At 38.7% G+C, this 21,039-nt stretch overlaps 1 long non-coding RNA gene across 2 annotated transcripts in view; it reads left to right on the top strand.

The window, feature by feature from the left end:
* LOC103140425 (uncharacterized) overlaps positions 1 to 21,039 on the top strand; it is a 31,780-nt gene that overhangs the window by 3,942 nt on the left and 6,799 nt on the right. The window contains exon 2 of one of the 2 annotated variants that reach the window (XR_001662578.1): positions 20,000 to 20,963. This is a non-coding gene — a long non-coding RNA (uncharacterized LOC103140425). Of the gene's footprint in view, positions 1 to 19,253; positions 20,964 to 21,039 lie in introns of those variants that run through there. The other variant, XR_001662577.1, reaches the window with a different exon arrangement.

The following is a 21,039-nucleotide window of genomic DNA, read 5'->3' as shown; positions in this document are numbered from 1 at the left end:
ACATTTTGAAGTTCAAATGTGTGGAGACAGAAAAAGTGTCTGTCTGTAAGAAAACATTTTCTGTCTTGAAAGAGTGGAAAATCATGTCGTGGTAACAAAGTAAAAAACAACAAAAAAAAAAATCTCCTTTATTTAAAAGAAAATGTTATAGTTGGACAGCTAAAGTTCAATCCAAAATTTAGGGTAAGAAATGAGTTTGATGTTTTCAATTCAATACTGTCAGGAAGTTTGGGTCAACAGAAGTTCACCTTCCACTGCATAACTCTGAAGTGTATTTTGAATGTCTGTGTCTTTCTGTTTGACTTTATTTACAGTGGCTTGCAAAGTATTCATACTTATTGAACTTGTCACATTTTGTAAAATTAAAACCAGAAACTATGAGGCATTTTGTTGAGATCTCATGTAATAGACCAAGACAGAGGCATAATTAACAGGGAGAAAACTGACACATGGTTGTCAGACGATAGTAATTCTTAAGATTTTTGGAGGTTTTTTTTTTATTTTTATTTTTTACAAATAATCTAAGAAGTGTATTTAGTCCCTCAATACCATACTTTTCATTTCAATATCAGTCTTTTGGGAGATGTTTCCACCAGCTGTGCACATCTAGAGACATGTTTTGCATGCCCAATTGCAAAACAAGTCAACACATGAATATTTTCGGATCTAAATCATTACAATGGAGCTTGGAGGTTGTTGCCAAACTGGAAGGTGAACCTTCACCATAGTCTTAAGTCTTAAGTTTTATCCACCTTCACATAAAACCTGACCAGCTTCTGTCTTTGAGGAAGAATACTCCCTGCAGCAGATGCTTTTTTTGTTAAAAAAAAAAGAGTTTACATTTCATTCAACCAATTCACCTTCTTCCACATGTCTGCTGTGTCTCTTACCTGGGCACTTTCTTTTAGAATACTTACTTATAATTGTTGTCCTGTCAACAGATTCCTTCTTCTGAGCAGTGGGTCTAATTAAAATTCTTCCTGAGTTTCTGTGGATATGTTACCTGCTTCTCTTATGAATGTTTGCCCTCCCCAATCCAGTCGGTCAGTTTTAGTTGGTGTACACGTCTTGGTAAGTTTGGAGTTTTATCATACTCTTTTCACTTTGAGATGATGAATTAACAGGCACTCTGGAAAATATTGAAAGCTTATGATTTTATAATGTAACACCTCTTTAAACCGCTCCACAATTTTATTAATTACATATCTGCTGTAGACCTTGGTCTCCATTTTGTGGTTTATACAGAATTGTTTTCTTACAATATTGAATAAGAGAACAATATTCCTAGACTCTCAAATGGCAAAGAGAGTCTAGTATTTGCTAGACTAGACTCTCTGCCTTAGTAAAGGGGGCTGAAAAAATTATGCATTACTTTTATGATCTTTATCTGTAAAAATAAAAAGCTCAAACCATGCATCATTTTTCTCAGGCTTAATAATTGTCTATGACTTTGTTTTGTTTTTTAATAGACATGACAAAGTATGAAAATCTTTAAAGGGCATCAATACATTTTCAAGCTACTTATGCAGCTATTAGGCTGCCATTATGTCCACCTTGTGTTGACAGATTTTTTGCGTCTATGTGCAAAGGTCAATCAAAATTACTTAGGTAGATGCAAATAATTAGTATGGTTTTGAATGAAAATCCCTGAAAACAAAACAAAACAAAACAAAAAAAAACCTGAACAATAATAATAATAAAAAAAAAAGATTCTAATGTTAAGAGTTTTCAGTTTGGCTTTTCCTCCTCATCCTGCTCTTTTCTCTCCTTTTCATCCGTCCACACAGAGAGTATCCAGAGCCATCTGCAGGCCACGGTCCATCCCCAAAGACAGGGGATCACAAAGGTGTTATTTTTCAAAGCTGGCCCTGTCCGCCTCCTGCCGAGGGTGTGCGGCTGTGGTTCAAGGGAAGGTGGGAAACTTCTGAGGCCCTGTTCCCCGCTTGTAACCCCTCCCTGTCGCCCGCCTCCCCAGGGGCAGCCCTTTGAGGGTGTCATAACTGCGGCCTGTATAACACGGGTTACCGCTGACGGCGGTTGGTCACAGTTGATGAAGCCTTTAAAGCTGTTTCCTTTCTCATGGTTTCTGTTAAAATTGTGGAGAGCGGGAACGCGACTTGGCTCTCGGACAGTTGCAGCCGTCGGAACAGGAAGGATTTTTGGGAGCAAGGCGAAATCCTGCATTTTGACTTTCGATAAGTAGAGGGTGCTCCTGTTCCATGTTTGATGTTGCTCGGTGCATTGCACCCAGTATACCCACTCTTCAAAAAGAGGAAACAATGAAAGTATTGTCTTCATTTTAGGGTAGTTTGTAAGTCGCTAAAAAGGTCAGGTCTTTTTCTTTCGTTGTAGTCATATCAGCATGGATAAAAGCTTCGGTGAATTGTTTGAAACGAGCTTTAAGTGGACAGAGCTGCAGATCATGCAGCTGTTGCGGTGCCATCCTGTTGTTTTGTAGCATCTGGGGAGGCCGGACGCAAAGTAGCGTGGGACAGAAAGCCATGACAGTGTGGTGGTGATGGCATGAGTGGGGAAACACAGCACTTGGTGCTCACCTCTTTCTCCAGAGTGTCCCCGTGGACACAGGGTCCTGCTGGCACACAGTAAAACTTGATTGTAGAAAACACCCCGAGACCAATAAAGGAGAAAATCAGAGAGGCTTTTATTTTCAAATTTGGTTGCAGCAGCAGATGGGAAAGAAATGGCTTTGCAAATGCTACTTTTCTGTTATTTTTTGTGGATTGTTGATTGTGCAAAATTTTGTTTTACTATTATTAGGTATTTTGTAAATTTCATTGTCATTTACCTTTTTATATTCAGATTTTTATTCAATCAAAATTGTCAGCTGCTGGACTTTTTTTTTTAAAGTGATTGTATTTACTGGAGATTTTTTTGTGAAAATTGCAATTTATACATACTTTTTTATTTACATTTCACACATTGCACTTTTTATTCTTTTAATCATACATTTTGAAGCTTAGGCACACAGGCAATATTTACAGAATTCAGTTTTGAATAAAATGCACTACCGAATTTAAAAAGGAAAATGGTTAAATTAGAAACAGCTCCACGAAAACCGACAGTTTGAGTATTTACGGTTTCAGGAGTCCGAGGAACCCGGTCAGGGCAGAAAAAACACAGCGAGGCCCGCCATGTTGCCCTGCGTGAGTCGGTGTCAGTGCAAAGAGCAAAGGCCGGTGCGGTTCAGGACTTCTCCTCGGGCTGTGTACAGACAGCATGTGGACGAGAGGGCCTGAGGTGCACAATGCTCCTCTGTTCTTTGTGCTGTACTTCTGTCTCACTGACTTTCTGTCCTGCAGACATACACTCCTCTTCCTCTTTCATACTCACGCAGGCACACGCGCACACACACATATATGCACGCTGAAGAGTTTTCTCCACACAGTTGGGAAGACAGGGGTCAGTGACTGGATGCTCCCAGCTGAGTGCTGCAGTGCAGCCCTTCTCTGAAACATGCACACACACACACACACACACACACACACACATCCACGCGTGCAGAGTTAATGTCTTTTTCCATGTTGGCTCTGTATAAAGCTTTGGCTTTTGTGCTGCTGTACTTCACCACAAAAGCCAGGAAATCCCAGCAGTCGAGGAGATCGTACAGCTACAGTTTGTTAGGTTTATTTAAACAATTTAATCAGCTTATTAAAAAAAAAATAAAAATAATAAATAAAAAATTCATGCAACTTGTAAATGTTAACATTTTTCTACATTAGACGAGGGAGAGTTAGCTTTTCTTAAGCCCTGTATTTTTCCATGAAGCTTGAATTATTCCCTGCTGATTTTTAAAAATAAAACATATATTTATTCTAACACCTTTTTTTTTATTTAATTGAACAAATTTTATAGTACTTATATTAAAACTTATATGTATTTTCAACTTCAAGCTAAGTGGCTTTATTTAATAAATAATATTTTTTTTATCTTGATATTGCTTCTGTTAGGATTTTTTTAGATATAGAAATTTCTTGCAAAATCATCCGCAGTAATATCAAAGGGGTGAATGTGTATTTAATTAGTATTAATAGCTATAAATATGTCTGCAAGCCCATTATGATGCATGAGAAATATTTAAATACATATTTATTATATGTATTATATTTATTTATATTTTTTAAAATTACAGTGAACAAAAAATAATCCCCAAGAGTACAAATCTTGCTGAAATTACATGAGTAATTGTCATCATGGAGACAAAGCACCATCATTTTCTAAACTGATTGACCATGTGGTCAACAGATGATTAAATTGACAACCTCTCAATGCTCGTCTATATTAATCACCCCTTCGGTGCTGGCGGATCGATTAAAAAAAAAAAAAACGCTGTAATCTCACAGCCGTTAATCATTAGTGTCAAAATTGGAGAAACATAATCCAGCCAGGCTGTGGGTATGTGGGGGGTTAGCAGAGGAAGTGGAATGCATACGGAATGGGAAGACTGATCCCTCTGTTTCTTTGACGTCAAGCATCCATCTACTGGTGTTATTCCTTAATCTGATTCACTTGGCTGCTCGGAGGACCAGCGTTGCCTGTTGGAGCGGTTTTACTCGTGTGATGGATGCTATTGTCAAAAATGCCAAGGTCAATATGCGACACGGCAGAAAAAAAGGGAAGACTTTTTTTTTTTTCTTTAATCTGAAAGCGCTTCCCATGTATCATCAAGGCAGCAGTCTGACCTTCCTTCTCTCTGTAATAACATTCGGTGTGAGGACAACTGCTGCGTACACGCTCACGGGACGGCGTTGATCTTTAAAACGGGTCACGGCGCTGCCGAAGAGAGACCCGTGTCACTCATGGCAGTGTGCAGGCATATTACTTACACCGAGACACATTTGGAAATAGATTTTCACTATCTGGCACGGACACCAGCTAATGAAGGTATCAAGATATCTTGGACCTCTTCCTGTGCGGCAGCCTTTAGATAGTTTGGCTGGGTTTTGACAAATGATTAGGTAAATAACTTGGGAGTTATGAATGACAATCCTGATAAATGACAAACAGCAGTGGTGAACTTGTCATCCAAAACAGAAATTCAATATACCACTTTATCAGTTTGACTGACAATGTCAACCGAACTTAATCTTGCTACTCTGTCCTCTATTATTCGCCCACCTCAGCAATACAAAGATCTATTCTCAGCGCAGGCAGTTATTAATACCCCATTTAGGAGCAAGTAAACATTTTCTAATGTAAACATAGCCCACCATGAATAAGTGAACCATTTATATTATAAAATGTGCTCAAGAACATTTGTAAAAAAAAAAAAAAAAAATCAGAAACTTCCAGAATAATGTGAAGTGGACAACAGTGGACCAGGAACAGCTCTGGTACATGCTTGAAGTGAAGTTGTAAAGTGGATTTGGAAGTTACACCAAACCCCAATCATTTTCCATAAACCCAGTGGGATATACCAATTACTGTGTTCCTAATGGATAGGAAGAGTATTTTCCCTTTTTTTTTTTTTGTCTTCATGAAGAAACCAGTTGCATTATTGTTTGAAACTACTGGCCAATATGGAGGAACATGAATGTTTTAGTACTTACTCATCTAGTTTGTTCTAAAAGCTTTCAGAAACCACTGACTTAGTTCAATGACAAGGAAGGCTGCTATACTCTTCATGCAATCCCAGACAGTTCTTAAGTACACTCTCGCAGCCTTTGATGCTATTGTCAGAGATGTTGATTTTAATATTATGTTGACCTTAGAACTCACATGCATGCTAGGAATTGAGTCATTTTGCTGCTGCTGTTATGTGGGGATGTCCAGTCAAAGTCTATGCCAATGCAAAACATTCTTGAACTACCAGAATTTTAAAAATAGAACATATCTTGGCTTTGCACATCTTAATGTTCCTAAAGTCTTCTCCCAAAAATGGAATTGATAATGTTGTGGGTAGTCACAGCTACCCAGTGCACTGCAAAGGCCTTATAGCCCTTAAACTTGAAGTTTAAATTTTGCCACAACCTCACGACAGCCTCAAACTAAAACTGATTTTAATGGCATTTTATCACAGTTATGTCAGACCAACACAGAGTAATTGATGACACAATGACAACATGACAGAATACTTTCAACATGCTTTACAAAAAGTAAACTAAAATGTATGGTAAGCATTTGTATTCAGACTCTCTCACTCAGTACAAGGTTCAAAAGCATTTACTTGCAATTACAACAACTTGTCTTTTAGCCTGTGTCCCTGTCAGCATTGCACAACAACAGTCTCAACTTTTGGCCATTTTTCCTTCACCTTTGAATCAACTTCCTGGTCCCTAAGGAACAACATGATCCCTACAGCAGCCATCACCATGTGTCACCATGGAGATGGTATGTACAGTGAGTGAGTATTGCCTTTCAAATACATTTTACATGTAGGCCAAAAAAATTCAACTTTGGACTTTTCTGACAAGTGCATCTGCACTTTGTTCCCCACATGGCTTGTGGCAAATGGTACCACAGTCATAAGAAGTTGCATATGGGACTTTTTATGACTTTCTTTCTTTTTACTACTCTTCCAAAGAGTTGAGTAGAGGAATGCCAGACTTAAAATGTGTCTTGTCTAGATTCTCCCGTCTCACCTGTGGATCTCAGCAGCTCGTCCGTAGTTACCGTGGTCACTATGGTAACTATGGAAATAAACTACTCTGTCATCTCCTTGATCGCGAAGTGTTTATGTGACAATTTCCGTAATCTGTGCTCCCACCTACCAGGCCTATTGGAACACTCTGCCGTTGGAACTCCGAGTGGAGCCTTGCCTTTTGACACCAATAGTGAATACATAAGTCAATATGTTGGCAGGCTCAAAGTATAACATAAACCGTCTTAAAATAACAAAAGTATTTTTATAGCATAAAGACAACCCTTTACCCAAACAGAACACTGCTTTGTGTCAAAATCAGAGCACCATACATTCAAGATGCATATTATCTTAAATTTTGGAGCAATTTGCTTGAGGTAAACAATGTCCATAAAGACAAAACATTCTGGTTTTTCTCCCCTAAATAAATCACATGTTGATGCCAACAAGTGTCTCAGATAAAAGGGATAAAAAAAATAAAAAAAAACTGTCCACACTGATCAGTGTTCTAGAACAGTGATTTCATTAGTGTTTAGACATTTGGATTCTTTTCAAAGCACCTCAGAGGTTTTAATGGTGTCAAAGTAAAAACCTGGAAAATACTGTCATGCTGATAAACTGATCCGTTTTTCAAATTGTGTCAATCCTCCCCATCCATCCTCCCTCACATGGTCTAGAGAGGGGATACTCAAATTGCTACTTCCTCACAGGAAGTTCAACAGTATTTTCTGAAATTCATCAGCAAGGTAATATCAAATTAGTTAAAATATTGACTACTTTGGGGGTGCTGTGGTGGCGCAGGGTTTAAGCACAACCCACATAAGGAGGCCTTAGTTATAAATACGGCTGTCGGAGGTTCAGTTACTGGTCTGATGCCCTTTGCTGCATGTCTTCTCTCTCTCTTAATACCCTGCTTTTATATTTGAGCACTTTCAAATAAAGGGCTGTTAGAGCCCAAAAAAAATAAATAAATAAATAAATAAAAATACTGACTACTTTCAAGTTCAATCAAAGGATTTATATCCTTCTAAAATATGTTTGATTTTAAATTAAGCTACCGAATGTTCTTGTTGAGGTAAAAGTTAGAGCCATCATAAAGTTATCCATAAAATTACTAATTTTGAACTCACTTTAAAAGACTGACTCCCACTGTCATTTTAATAGGCTCGTCTGATTAGAGGAAAACACAACGTTGTGATTTTTTAGCGAGCGGCTGCCACCCAACAAGGTGGACATCACACAATTAATTCCTTTCTTTTTCCTAAGTGATGTAAGGAAATGGCTGCTAACCCCAGTGGCGTTTCCCCACTGTGTCCTCATCTCCGACTGTCCACTGATTCACCTCTCCCTCTGGGAAAACTGACCACCACAGGCACCTGCGGATGACCCCCCCATGCACAGTCAAATATGCTCACAGGAAGAAACCAGAGAGGAGAAAATCAAATAGTTAAAACCTCCACCGCCACCTGCTGCTGGCGCTCTGTCCAGCTTCCTCTTTTTCTGAGGCCAGGGATGAGAAATAACCCAAGTCCGGGAAAATGACTTCAATTAGACGTAATGTTAATCACTATCGCTCAGAACAAAAGCCAAGCTGAGAAATCCCTTGATGGAAATTGTTATAATTGCCCTAACAACAGGAATGAATATTTCTTCCTGCTTAATTACATGTGACTTAATATTTAAATATACCATTTGTGGGTTTTAAGGTATCTTAATCTCTGCCATTAATTTTAAATATCTAGCATTTGGAGCAGCAGGGGTGCAGACAAATACCTTTTACTGTTAGACTGGTTACATGTGGCAGGTAACGTTTGAAGAATGTCAGGTATGTATTATGCACGAGGCACCACTGACAGGGGCTATATACCTTGAGGAGAGCAGGTAATTGTTTCTTTCTCTTATGGTAAGTGGGGCCGATCTGGGAAGCAGATTGACTAGCGGCTCTGACATAAACAGAGGCAATTTTAGATTCTATGCAGACAGAATTTTCAACAGCACAAGACAGGAGAATAGCATTGATGCATTTAAACTTTAACACTTAATCCTTTTATTTCCCCGTACAAAACATAATTGTACATTTTCAGAATGTGGTGCAGAAATAATTAGCTAAGGTTGGCTTGTCTGCTAACATTTGGATTTTGAGGAAGCTTGTCTGGCTGTCAAAATGCTTGCTTTGAATTAGTACGCTTAAAAGTTTTGACACCTACACTGTAGTTTTAATGGGCCCAGTGTCTATCAGAAATAGAAGAAAAGCTTTATAAATCTTGAAATATTTTTTTAAAAGAGAACCTTTTCAAACTATCAAGTGATCCAGTTTAGGTGTTTTTTTTTTTTTAGATTTTGAGCTAAAAAAAAAAAAAAAAGCTCAGATTCAGTCTGATCTTAATAGCCCTTTAATTAAAAACCAATATGAAGCTCCATAATTATTGTGTTGTTAGAAGTTAGTTGCTTACCCAGTTACCTTTTTCCTCTGGAGTGACCAAAATGTTGCCACTCAGTTCGAAAGTGGTAAATTACACAACAGAAATCTCAAGAACTACTTCTTGTCTTACTTCAAAGTAAGAGCCTAAACATGTCAAGTTTAAATCACAAGCTCATGATAATAGGTAATGATACAGCTCATAATATCTTATTTACAGCTCATCTGTGTTCTAATAATTAAGATTAACTGGATCTAACTTGTCTTTTTTCTGCACCTTAACTCATAAAAAAAGTATCATTGCTGATTTATATAAGAATAGCTTCAGCGATATTCTTAGATAAATTAATTTAGCATAAAACGTGTCATTGCTGACCCAACATACTTTACTCCGAATGTTGCGGCAATACTTTTAAAACTTGATCTTGATGGTTTGGTCCTCCAGGAACTCGTGGCATGGTTTCCTCATCTGAGGGCTGCAACCCAGTGGCCTGGCCAGCAGCCAGCAGTGACTTTCCCAATCTGGTCACCTAAATCACCACCTTGTCTAATTGGCCAAAACGCCTGCTGCTCCCTGGCCCCTGTTGTTGCACGTCAAAGGCCTTCTGAGGAATCAGATGATGTTTGCAAACTGTTAACATTCTGTCATTGGCCAAAAGATGCGTCTAGATATCATAACGCATGGGTGCATGGGTTATAAGGAAATGATTCCTATCAAACAAAGGTCTTCTTTTCGTTTTATTTTATGTTTAAAAAACAAAGTTTTTAATTTCAGAGCAATAACGGCAATGCGAACAAAGCAACTTGACGTAGAGATGCGACACTTGGATCGCTCTGTCACTTATCAGGAGATGACAACAGGCTGAAATGCTGCTGGGCTTCCAAACACAGAGAAATGCAAAGACAAGCAAACACATCAATAGACAACTGTTAACACACGCACACACACACACACACACACACACACAAGTCGAGCAGGCCTTTGGGTCACGCAGTGTGAGTTAGAAACAGAGACTGGGAGTGAGCGAGCAGCTGCAGGAGCCGTGGGGTGGGCTGGGCCTTACGGCGAGCAGCAAGGGGCTGGGGGAGGCTTTAGCGATGGAGGAGTCTGGGGAGGGCTGCGGGGAGACCCGGAGCAAGGGGCCGCCTGTTTAATTGGAGCTCATTTACACAGCAGTGGAGCAGGAGACACCTGAAGGGCCTTCCTTGCCTTATCAGCTAAATGGCTCCCTCTCCCCCTATTCCACAAGTCAGTTTTGTTTATTCAAATGTTTCCCTCTCAGAAAAGCACACGCACAAGCTTTTGCTTCAGGTCTGTGCTAAATGCAACATTGCGCGGTATAGAAATCAGCAAAAACATCTATTTATTTCAGAATTATTTGTACGTATTCGGACTAAAATAAATAAGGCACGCCACAGAATGTTTGGAAAATGCAAATTTGCAACGGCGATATAATCCCTAAACAACTGCTTGATACACATGTAAACAGGAAAAGGCAATAAAAGAGGAAAGAGACTTGTCAGCGAAAAAGCGCATCAAACTGGAGATTTCTGAAAAATCTAAATATTGACGGACGTTAATTAGGTTTTTTTTCTGCTTCATTGGCTTTTATTAAATTACATGTATAACTTTTTTTTTTTAAAGGTGACTTGTTAAAAATGTTTCAAAAAGTTCAAATAATTTTATACTGCCATAACTGCTGTTGCATGGCAACCCTTCACTTTAACTCACACAGCTTAGCAAAATTTTGCCGTGAAAATTTAGGAAATAACTACCATGCTTGATACGGCACTGCCGATTCAAACTGTTGACACTACTTGTACTCTGCATTTAAATAAGCATGCATTTAATTTGTAATATGCCCTTGGGTGGAAAAAAAAAAAAAAAAAACAGTTTCTGTTGACAATAGCAGCTGCTGTAAAATGTTTGTTAAAAGAAGGTGGCTGATGGTGAGGTTGAAAGCAGGAGGAAGCGGAGAAAGGGGGTCGCGTGATGAGGAAGAAGAGGAGCCAAGAGAAGGAACAACTTACTGTAATCATAGTCATGTTCAATCAGACACCTGCTATTAAGTTGATAAATACACTTTTCCCTGTGTGAGTCCGGATACACTGAGTACCCTAAGGCACTGTTCTGCTCTTTAACTACCTACTCTCCCTGGCTTCTTCACTCAGCCACCAACTCTCTACCCATTAACTCAAATTTCATCCAGTCTTGCAAAATGTCCCAAAATCCAGTCCTTACAGGGCTCTGTATGATTGACTAAATGTAGTCCTTAACAGTGGGACAGAGAACAGATTTGGTGAGTGCATGGTCCTTCAGCGCTTTTGGAAAGTGAAAAGCAAGGGAGTTAGGTACATTTTTGGTCCATTAGTAAGTACCATTTCACTCTCTCCTTTCTCTCCGTGCTTACGGTAATAAGAAAAAATGGGACCACGATGTATGTGCGTGTGTGTTGCAGCGGAGGATCAGGCTTGGGTTTGAGGCAAAGAGGGTACACAGACAAAGCTCCTTGCCTCCTTAATCTCTTGTCTCGCCTTTTCAGCTCCAGCCGGTGCCCACATGCTGGTTGCGGGGCCAAGGGGATGCCTCCTGTTGCGAGTCTTACTCAGCACTGTGTCATGGGCGCCACGACACCTGATAAACATTAAGTACAGGCTGCGATACCTAAGTGTTATTATTGTTGTTTATTCATTTTATGTCTCATTAGTGCTGCAGCCATCTCAGCTTGTCTACAGCCGTTGTTACAGGGGCTTGCATGCATAACCGTATGCTAATGCTGCACAAAGGATTATATTTTCTTTTCTTCGAAGAGTGAAAAAAAAAAAAAAGACTCGTTCGTCGGGATTGCAGATGAAAGCAGAATCGATTTATATAATTAGGATATTTTCCCAAGTGACTACTTTAAGTGCATTGAAGTACTCTTTTTTTTCCACTTAATTTAGTTCATTAATAATGCACCAAATTCCCAACAAATGTCATCTCAATGACTTTGTCTAGAAAAAAGAAACAGCTAAACACAGCAGCAGTGAGCCAAGAGGATGTTCAATAGGAAAAATACCAGTGTAAGCATTTGTCTTGGAATATCTTCTTTGAAAAAAAAAAGAAACAAAGTAAATCAAGCAATCTACAACCAAGTCATGTCATTTTTTAAAATCTGCCCCTTTAGTTGCTTTGATATCATTTTGATGATCCTTCCCTCTGTTTACTTTAGAATGGGGAAACAAAGGAATTTAGCTGAAATCAGCTACTTTTAACTGAATATATTAAAGAGTGGAATTTGTCATTTTTTTAAACATTTATCTAGAGCCTTACATCTTAACAAAATAAATTGAAGTATCATAATATCGTTTAGCCGTGTTGTGTTTTTGTAGTCTTGAGCTCCTTAAAGAAATATTATGGATGTTCCAAAGACTGGACTAAACCAACTTGAGGAAACAGCATGATTAAAAACACGACAACCCCGTATAAAATACGAACTGGCTTTGAAAGTCGAATATCCTGTGTCCTTTCTCCTGGAAATGTTTTCCTTAAGCTCTTTTGAGCCTTAAAAGAAAATTCATAACTTTGTGGTCAAAGTTCAAAACCATCCCCGGCTTGAACATCTGAAAAGTGGGAGGGGGGTGGGGGGAGGGGACAAAAAAACAAAACAAAAAAAAAAAAAAACGGCATAACATACAAATCCTCTCCAAACATTGCACATGTCTCTGATTGAGTTGCAAACTGGCTGAGACGAGATGCGTCTGGAGGCAGCAGAGGGGGGTCTCTTACTCTCTCGATGGAGTCCTTTCATTGCTATCCTGCTTATGTCCTCCATCTTCCTATCTATCCATACTTGTATGAGTGGAATTCATCAACTGTTGTGAGGGCCCCGGCATGCGATACAAAGCGCATAAGCAGGCGAGTTGGGCCGCTATATCACGGGGAATGAATGAACGACCCCGCTTTGACCCAAACAGGGCAGGAAAACACATGTTCTGCTGGTCTTGGCTGGCTGGCTACCTGCAGAGAGGGTTGGGAATTCCTCCAGCGGGAGGGACGGGATGGGAGGATGGAGGGATGGGAAAAGGTGGCGGAGGAGGAGGAGGAAGAGGAGGAGAGAGGGAGTTGTTCTCCATGTGTCGTCTTTGCCCTGACGTTAACTTAGAGGATGTAGGCATAGTGTTCTTTTGTGGATTGTTGTAAATGATTTCAGATGTGGTAAAGCTCCAGATGCTTCACCGCCATGCATTCAGAGGTGACTGGGTGTCAAAATGTGTAACAGGTTTGAAAGTTTGCTTTATTATAACTGGTAAAAAAGAAAAAGAAAAAAAAAGAAAAAAGAAAAAACCTTTTCAGGAGAATAACGTGAGTGTAGTCCACTATGAGCAGACATTTAATATGAGCTTACAAGTCTCCTAAGATCTCATCTCACACTGCAAAACCTGTGGTTCCTGCTATGAGCTCAGCGAGCTCCACAGCTTCTTATTGTTTTATTATCTGTGAACCATTCTCCACTTTTTAAACTTATAGGGGGAATCCACACTCTTTCCCCATGTCTAGTTGAAATCAGTCTGTAGGCCTTATTCATCTGTTTGAATGAAATGGAGGTTTGGATTTCATTACCGGAGAAGGTGTGTGTGTCTTCATGCACATATGCTTGTGTTTATGCGCGTGGCTCGCCTGTAATCTCTGTAAGATGGAGAACCGATCAAACTAGCTTATAGGTATTTAAGTGTGTAAATGTGTGCATGTGTGCGATGTGATGTGTCACAATCCTACAGCTAGATTTAGTATTCATATCGCCTGACTTCTGTTTTGATCAAACAATTCTATTGGTACTTGGAAGTGATTGACCGACCCAAAGTCATGCATGGAAGAAGGTGTTTGGGTCACGTTAATCAAACGCTGGGCTGATTAGCTACATGCTACCTGTGCAAACTCTCCCAATGGTGAAACATGGAGAGTTGATGGAAAAAAAAAAAAAATGGATACAAGTAAATATAACACAATAATGCAAGAAAACGTGTTGGAGGCTGCAAGGTTTGAGACTGGAGAGGACGATCACTTTCCAGCAGAATTACCCTAAATATACAGTCAGTGGTATCATTTAATGACTTAGATCAAAGTATTTATGTGTCAGAATGGCCCCGTTAGAGTTCAGACCACATCAAGAACTTGTGACAAGACTTGAAAATTGTTGTTTACAGACTCTCTCCATTTATTTCCTCTTGAGCTTTGGCTTATTTATAGGTAATGGCCAAAAATGATGTGTTTAATTGTCACTAAATGTGGCTGTGCAAAGCCACACTTGGTTCACAATTATATTCCACTTTGCCTTGTTCTATCACACCATGATACAATGGAGTTTGTGGTTATAATGTGACAAAGCACAGGAAAGGTTGCGGGATAAATATTGAATTTCTGCGAGGCACTGTTTCTTGTGTATATGTTTACATACGATTCAAGTACAGCTGTACATTTTAAGTGCACGTGTTTCACTATATTCTACATGGCATAGCCCCAACGCTGTTTGCCATGCTAGACATGGTGGAGAAAAGGGGCCTTGGCCTCAACGTGGAGCTGGAGAATGCAGAAAAAGGCGGCATAGATAGTAGGGGTATGGATAGCGCAGAGAGGGCGTGGCTACTGCATAAAGAGCCCAATTCCTGCTACTGGGGTGCAGGGGAAAGGGTTTGTAAGGGGGTTGCTGGAGGCGGTTCGCGATCGCCCCTTTATTTACTTTGACCTCAGGTCTGCAGGAGGCCCAGGGAGGGCACATGCCAAACTCCCCAGGCAGGCAGCGCTGTCCTGCCCTCTCTGTCACCTCGCTGCCCGCCCCTCCGTCTCCAGTGAGATATATGTCTGTTTGGAGCCGGGCCTATGAGTGGCAGCTATACCCCTCTGATAGATTTTTATGTCTGAGAAAAAAAAAAAAAAAGGTTTGAATTTCAAACAGCTTCTTCAGCAGCTCTTGTTTACTATCAGCAGCATAATTTAAAGTAGATATTAATTAAGACTTTGGGTGACAATATTTCTGCTCTTTCACTCCTCAAATGTATTCTAACATATAATTCATATTCCAGAAAAAATAGCTTCGGGGATATTCTTAGATAAATTAATTTCTCAAGTCATCGGCAGCAAGACACATTAAACTTTAATCTTAAGTAAATGTGACACTGTTATTATATGCTGCAGTTTCATACATGTGTAGAACTAATTGGTAAATTATGCACAGGCCTCATCAATCCCATCCTTAAAGAAAACAACAACTCACAATTAGAAGCAGAAACGGAGGATGATTGAAGAAAGAGGGGAAACGGAGAAAGAGCAGTGCGTCTTAAGATGTTAATTATTCAAATGAGGCCAAGTGTACCTGCCTGATGTCAATGTCATCGGAGTAGTAATTATTACCATGGAAATTCTACTGCCATGGCAAATCAGAGTGCAGTTTCTTAGTTAAAGCAATTAGGCGGTGTGATTAGAAATAAAATATAATTGCAGATTTAAGTCAATTTTTTTTCATTTTTACAGGCTATTTTCATCTTGTGAGTGTAGTTTTTAACAGCTCCTTTCGTTATTTTCTCTCTATAACCCATGCTTGTATGTTCCTTCAAGAAAAAGCTTGTTGGGAACAAAGTAAACGTTAATTCAGATTCATTTTTAAGACAAAACTTTTCCTTTTACAACGACAGGTCATCTATTTGAGGAAAACCTTCCGCTACGTCACGGACTGGCTCTAATCGAGGGGTCTCGTTCGTCGAGGGGACGGTTAATTGATTGTCAAATCATGTCACACTGTAGCGGGTAACTGAGATGACTCCGGGGCAAATATGTTACTGGAGAACACAGTGCCCTCCCGCCCAGCAAGCTCAGCGGAGTCGGTCGCAGCACAGTGGCAGTGCTGAAAATGTCACCCCAAGATGACAGTCATATTCCATTACAGCTATCGCTCAATATCTTCACGCCGGGCAAATTACAGCGTTTTCAACAGAGCATAAAGCAACAAAGGAAAAACCATATGGATGTAAAATCAAGCAGAATTATTTGAGTGAGTCGTCTGTACCATACCAATTGTGCTTATCTTTGGGTTTTGTTGTAAATCACGGCTTCGCTGTTGTTTCTGGGCTTTTTCAGAGGATGAGATATAAAAAAAAAAAAAAGAAGAAGAAATACTTGAAAATAGACGTGTCTTGTGTTGAGGATAACATGCTGGGACGTATTGAATGACCAATTACGCCACTGTAAACTGCTTTTCGCCATTGAAAGTTGAAGCTAGTGACAAAATCTATCCAATTCCAGTGGTTCCTAAGTACCCAGAATGTATTGGACTTCTATGGGGACAGGGAATGAAGCTGCTGGGCATCCAACAAATTTGAGCTCCATCTTGTTCCTTGCAGAAAGGCTCTGGCGTGGGCCTGCGGTTGCCAGGCGCCTCCTGAGGTGACTCTATCAGAACCAGTCAAGCCTGAAATCAATCACTCACACCCATCAAAGGCGGCCTTGCACCGCCATTGTGACTAAGCCATCTGGGCCTCAGCTCACTGTCTAGATTTATCTTTATGAACTATATGCAGCGCTGTGCGCAAGTTTACTTATTTGCGTGGGAGTTATTGTAGTGTGCGTACTTGTTAAAATGTAGAAGTAGAGAAAAGCGGTAGCGGTCAACTGATTTACATTGTTGTGGTTTGGAAAGCTTAGCGCTACAATCCCAAATTCATGATTTTTAATACACATTTTCCATCTTAAATAAATTTGTCGCTTTATTCAAAGAACTGCATCGGCATAGGTGCATATAGCCATCTTGGACAAGCATAGTCTATAAAAGCTACCAGCACATTTTAAAAAGCAAAATTATTTGGGCATAAACATGCGGGGGTGAAGGGGGCTCATGGAAAAATCAAAATGTGTGTATCTAGTTTTACACTTGAGGTATTTGGTAATGTTTTTGGGGTTCTTTGGTTGGAGAAAAACCACTAAGGCCTGTCAAATGACCAAAAATCTTAACTTATCAGTTAAGATACTAAAAAGAGAAAAGAGTAAAAAATAAAAACAACATAAAAAAAACCCCAAACATTACATATATTAAATTACTAGCCATTAAATTAAGGAGATGGCACCAAGTGTGTATATTTTTTAATTTCTCTTTAAATTATCTCTTTAAAAAAAGTTAGTATTTTCCTCGTAAACCTGCTGTATCAAATTTGATACCTGTCTTCTGCCCTCTTCTGGAAGTTCGGAGATTGAGATGGCTACACACACATTCTAAGAAGCAGAGTTTTTATGGAGGATAAATTCATTTCTTAATAGATACAGAAATAACATTTATACAAAAAAGAAAATGTCGGTACCAAAAGTTACTGTTTTTTTTAATGCAATTTCTATTTTGTATGTTTAAGGCATACAATACACATCCTTTCTGTTGGTGATGGGATTTATGAACTGCACATTATTAATTTGTATGCAAGCAAGTGAAATCCTGGCAAAATAATTTTAAAAACTATTTTGCCAAAAGCATCAAACTGCACAAGTTTTAGAATTGAGCAGTTTTTAAGAATTTTCAAATGTACGTGCAATTTTAGCCAAGAGACAAAGCTGGAGACATTAAATCCACATTGTTGAACTTTGTACACCATAACCTAACGAGGTCACATGAATAATTTATGTTACTCATATTTCTGAGATCTTTATATTTATTATAGTTAACAAAGCTGTCACATTCCTCAAAGAAAGAACATATCAAATCCTCTACTTCTACTTCATGGTGGGAGAACTAAGTCTAATACGGCTACATTTATTTTCTAAGAAACATAATTTTCATGGAGTGTGACAACTACTTTTAATGGATCCAGAATAAAGACAAGTTATTATTTAAGAAAGTATTTTTAAATCAGTAATACATTTAATACTAATAAATTCAACTTATGTTTGATAGGAAAATTGTGGTGAAAATATGTGCATTAAGTGCTACACACTTCAAATATATTTTATGGGCCCCTTGTTTATGGAGTGTAGTGGATGTAATGGATTTCCACGTGTGGTTTTGTAACTTTAAATATATTTTCCACTTTATATATGCATATATCGTCTTGGTTGGGGAAATTACAACAAATACATCATCATCAGAATCTAATGTTTCAATGATGACACATAAAGATGATTACATTTATTTAATATGATTATGAAACAAATAAAATAATAATAATAAGAAGACATTTTGCATCTTAAAATGTAAAATGTTCTGACTTTTTAACTCTCGAAGGATGCAATGACTAAACCCGCAACAACTGAGAATTCATTTGGAAGCAAATTTCTTGCCACTTGCCTGTAACCTTCCAGCTACATGCCTCATCTGTACACACGCATCTGCTCGAGCTGGTTTTCCAGATTGGGCGCCTCTTGTCTTTGGCCTCACTGTGGCCTCAGCCTCCATCACTCCTCTCTTAACTGGCAGAAGTGATGACGGGTGCGAGTTTGGCTGCTGCCATTTGAGGGCAGTGTAGGACCAGTGCATCCATTCTTTTACCAAAGCAAACACCCGCCTGCTCCCCGTAAGCCTGAGTCGGGGTGCCTGAGTGTGAAGCACTACGCTTTACAAGGGTATGTTGGGAGCACGGAGACAGGCTGGAGAAAATGTGGACAGGTCAGGCCAACACTGGACTCCAGTGGCTCTATGGACTCTGAACAGTGTGTGTTCTCGGCTTCATGTGAAGAGACAGGATGAAACGAGCAAAGGGAGTCGGAAAAAAAACAATTGCCAAAAAAGAAGGAAATTGGGTACAATCAATGTTGCAAAGAAATGGGGAAAAAAAGTTGATTATTCAGCTTTAACATTTAGGAAGAAAATGTTGCATATGACAGATACTTCCATTATACACTCAGTTAAATAACCGATTGCAAAACCTGAAAAACAACGATAAATTAGATATTTTTAACGAGCTGTCACAAATATTGGTTAAGCATTTGATTTATACGTTTTTCATTTTAACAGAAACACTCTCTGCACTTTGCTTCATCCAAAAAAAGGAAGTCAGTTTGATTATTTTCTCTTAGACACACACCATCTAACCTTTTCATTTTCATTAGCTATAATTTAGTATGGTAACAATTTAGAGCCAAAATCCAGTTTCCTTTCTGCTCCATTTACACCATATATATATATGATTTATGTTTAGTACCAGACATTCTGATTTAATTTGTGCCAATATTTACATATGTTGTAGTTATAAAAAAATATATATATATAAATGTCACTTTAATGTAGCCGAGACAAATTCCTGGTGATTTTTCCAGGAAATGTGCAAAATAACTAATATTCAGTTCAGTTCGATTTGTTTTATAAACACAGTGCCAGTTCATATTAAATGTAAAGTCTCAGCACAACTTACAGGACAAAACAGATTACATGATTCAATAATATTAAATTCTAACAGAACCATTTGCAGTACTGTCTTGAAGTCGTCTTCTGCAGAGATACAGCAGTTTACTGCAAGTTAATAAAGAATACAGAAAATATATTTTATAAACAACATGTATTCAGTGCAAGGAAGTAACTTTGTATTTATAGTGCATTTTATAACCAAAGAAAACACCCTAAAATAAAACATATTGATTCTTCCATGTGTTTCATCTGACAAAACAATCTTAAAAAAACAAAACAAAAAAACTACAGCATTTTTCTTTGCTATTTATGCTTTTTATGTCCTATACTGTCGAAATCCTAAATCTAATTTAATAAATATATCATTGTCGAAAGGAAAACAAAAAACAAAAAAACATCTAAAATAATACTTTAGATCCACAGGATGGTAAACATATGTCTCCAGATAACAAATATACAGTACAGAAACTGTTACTCCCTGCGTGTTGTCCCACATTTAAGTACACTGAGTTCACACGAAACAACTCCAGCCGGAAACTTTCAACCCCATCTGTAAATAAAAAAACATGTTCCCTGTTTTCTTGCTTTTACATTAATGTCCGTGTTTTTCTCTTTTCCACTCAGACAAGAGGACCGGGATGACCCAGTCCCGAGTGCAATGTCCCAGACGCCGCCCGGCTCTTTTATGTAAGCAGAGAACTCCTCGCTGTGAAGAGGTCCCATAGTTAAGATTTCCACTTAGAGAGTGCGCTGCACTCGGACACGGTACGGGGGTAGATTCATGTTCTCGCTCGCTCCCTTCTGAAACTGCTTCGGTTGGCCTTTTAAATGGAGCTTCAATGCCCATCTGGCTGAGCAGAACTACATGAAAACAGTTTTGGATGAGTCATAAACTTGCATTTCTCTCTCTTTTTTTTTTTTTTTCCTATTGGAGTTTTTATAACGTTGTATCCCCTACTGAATCTATACAAATCAATATCTGTGAGAGAAAAATGTGCATGACGCTGAAACATATGGTTGGTCTGTTTTCCACATTTAACATTGTACTTAATTTTTACCAGATAAATTTATAGATTCATAAATAAAATCAGAGTGAATGTTTATATGATGTCCTCATATATAACTTTCAGAAAGAAATTATAACTTTTTTTTGTGCTTAAAAAATAAAACAATGTTTTTTTCGCACTGGTATATTTTACAGTATTTGGAAAAGACAGCAGCATTTTCTAAATACCGCTGCCATATTCCACAAGGTTCAGAGGGCAAAAAATGCTACCCTCTCGTTAATTTTTTGATTTTCCGTGCTCACCAGAGAGTTCGGTACTCTGCAGAGGGGGAAAATGAAAAAAGACCAGGTGGGCACAGCTCGTCCTCCCTTTATTTGTCTATAACGCTGTGATGGCTTTAGGCTAGCCTTTCTCTCTGGAGCTTTGTAGAAATACCAAATTGTGACATCCGACGCTGTCTGTCTCCATTTCCTGTTATTTTTTTTAATCTTCTTTTTAGCATCCAGTTCCCACCATGCCATCTGAATGAATCTGCAGTCGACAATTTGGCATGATTTCTCAGCCTTACCTGCAGTTACAAGGTAAGAACAAACTGTTACCAATTAAAAAAAAAAAAAAACTACAAAATATATTTTTTCAGAGTTTCTTTTCAAATAT

Source organism: Poecilia formosa, unplaced genomic scaffold, assembly GCF_000485575.1.
Source record: "Poecilia formosa unplaced genomic scaffold, Poecilia_formosa-5.1.2 Scaffold71, whole genome shotgun sequence".
Classification (NCBI taxonomy): Eukaryota; Metazoa; Chordata; class Actinopteri; order Cyprinodontiformes; family Poeciliidae; genus Poecilia; species Poecilia formosa.
The sequence above is the reverse complement of the archived record's forward strand: the minus strand, read 5'-3'. Positions and strand labels throughout refer to the sequence as shown.